Below are 2231 nucleotides of genomic sequence, written 5' to 3'. Positions count from 1 at the left end.
GGATTGCGGAGTCGAAGTTCGGTCTCCACCGCGAGCGCTGAGCGCGCGTCCCAAGTAACTTCGCAGATCCGAGCGGCGAGCTGAAGCAGCCTGCTCCAACGCGTAGGTGTCCTGCCACCGCACAGCAGAAAGGGAGGGCCTTGGGGACCCGCTTCTTTTACTCGCTTTAGGTCCGGAGGGGAGAACTAGCGCGCCGCTGTCCAGGGTTCTGATCCTCCGCTTCGCACAGGCAGTGAGCGGCTCGTGGACCCCAACGCGCCGGTGCCTGTTCAGACCCCGGGATACCTCTGGGCCTTGATAGGACCCTGCGTCTGGCGAAATCAGGGACGGGAACTGAGAGTGAGGCTTGGAACCTCTCGGTTTCGGGAGCTCTTGCAGCGCCCTGCTCTGGGTCGCCGCGCCGATGCTGATGCGCCAGGGGCGTCCTGGAGGAGCCCTCCTACTCGCGCTTCCCAGGGCGCGCAGCCGAGAGCGGCAGTTCAGGGAAGCCGGCACCTGAGAAGCGTTTTGCAGACCCCAGAGCTCAAACGGGACCTCCAGTCCAGGAGAAGGGCTGAGGAGAGCAGGGGTTCTTTGAGGGACACGGGGAGGCAGCGACAGCGCCGAGGCTGAGGCAGGGCAGGCTCCCAGCTCCAGCCTTCTCCAGGGATGTTGGCCCCGGAATGTCCTGCCGGCTCAACACATCCTCCCGGACCCGGGGCGCTCTCTTCCCACACCGGCTGCCTGGCTTGAGAACCCAGGGGCCCCAGCGGAGGTGGGGCCCAGGTTTCTCTGCTCGGAACCGAGCTGGCATTTCCTCAGCTCTCAGCACTCTGCAGAGCAGTCTGCCTACGCTCGGGAGGCCCAGCCCAGGAACCGCCGCTCAGAGACGCAGGCCTCGACTTGCCTGGGCCCGGGACGCTGCGTTCTCTTCTGGGTCCACTCGAGGCCGGGGGCCCCAGCTCTGCGCCCTCCAGCTTCACACTGTCGCCAAGGGCCGTGTTCTAGAGTGGGCCAGTCAGGGCTTTTGTTTCCAGCGCGCTGTGTCTTTAAAATCCGGGTTGGAGCTCGGGCAGCAAGGACCCGACCCTTCTCCTAGCCAAGACTCCAGAACACAGCATTAGAATGTTTATAAAATATTCAATTTATGCAGTCTGTCCAAGAAGCCATCGTCCCAAAATAAAATCAGCAGTCTAGACGGAACACAGACACCAGAACTTATCAACAGTTGTCTGACTTGCATCTTCTGATGCATCTTGAGTGGGTCATAATACCAACTTTATTTTCAGTGGTGCATAAATTAATTACACGCATTTAATAACCAAAATATCATTATATTCCCCCTTTAATATCATAAAGGCTTTCCGCCAGGGAAGCACTTAATAGTGCAGGGGGCCGTAACGGGCTATTATCCTGGTGTAATGCTATTACAGAACCAATTATGCGCCATTAGACTGGCTTTTTTTGCAGTTTATGTGATTTGATCCAATCCCGCGCCCCTGACTTGAAAATTTCAGCCCGGTACTTTAGAGTTTAATTTTCACCCAGGCAGAGAGAAGGGCGGTCTCTCTCTGCTGAGTGTCTGCCTCGGATGCATTTTAAAAGTAATTGCGAAGGGTCCCACCGCATATCATTTACATAGAGAAGCGAACATAAATTCAGGGACCCCTTGCTGAGAACAAAATCAAACTTTCCTTTTGTACCATCGTTTGGAAAGGGAAGCCGTGTGCAAAGAGTCCCCCCAAAACATATCCGAGGCGACAATTAGCAGCGCTTTGTCAACTCGCAGCCCCGGAGTCGCCAGGCCTGTGACAAGGGCAGAGCAAATCCCATCTCTCCCGAAGAAAGAAGGTTTGAGTGTCGGGGGGATAGTGGGGGAGGGCTCAGGGTTGAGAATGGAATCTCTTTGGGGTGATGGTGGTGGCCGTTCTTCCTTCTTTTAAAAGAAAAGAGCAAAACCATTCCTGATGTTTGCTGAGAAATGACGGATTTTTTTTTTTTTACACCACGTGGGCCGTTTGTAAGGCCCAATAGACCTATCCAAGTTACTCGCTGTAGACAGCGCTGGAAATAATCAGATTAAGGCCAATTATGCGTGAGATTATAAAGGCGAGTGCTGAGCCGCGCGTGCTGTAGACAGACAGCAAGACATCTGGCCACTTCCCGAGTCACTTCTCGGGTCCTGCGGGCGCCAGCAGATCCGAGCCCCGCCCGCCGCCAGCAGAGCTTGGTGCGGCCAAGCGGCCCGGCGC

At 56.1% G+C, this 2231-nt stretch overlaps 1 protein-coding gene across 2 annotated transcripts in view; it reads left to right on the top strand.

Moving 5' to 3' along the window:
* Positions 1-81: 81 nt before the first annotated feature.
* The window catches only part of Drgx (dorsal root ganglia homeobox), a 31886-nt gene continuing 29736 nt past the window's right edge, over positions 82-2231 (top strand). The window contains exon 1 of one of the 2 annotated variants that reach the window (XM_033761883.1): positions 82-102. The gene's annotated coding sequence lies outside the window, so the exon portion shown is untranslated. Of the gene's footprint in view, positions 103-1506; positions 1831-2231 lie in introns of those variants that run through there. The other variant, XM_010622622.2, reaches the window with a different exon arrangement.

The sequence above is a fragment of the Fukomys damarensis genome, unplaced genomic scaffold, assembly GCF_012274545.1.
Source record: "Fukomys damarensis isolate Sample0158 unplaced genomic scaffold, DMR_v1.0_HiC HiC_scaffold_1, whole genome shotgun sequence".
NCBI lineage: Eukaryota > Metazoa > Chordata > Mammalia > Rodentia > Bathyergidae > Fukomys > Fukomys damarensis.
Note: the sequence above shows the minus strand (reverse complement) of the source record. Positions and strands in the feature narration are given on the sequence as shown.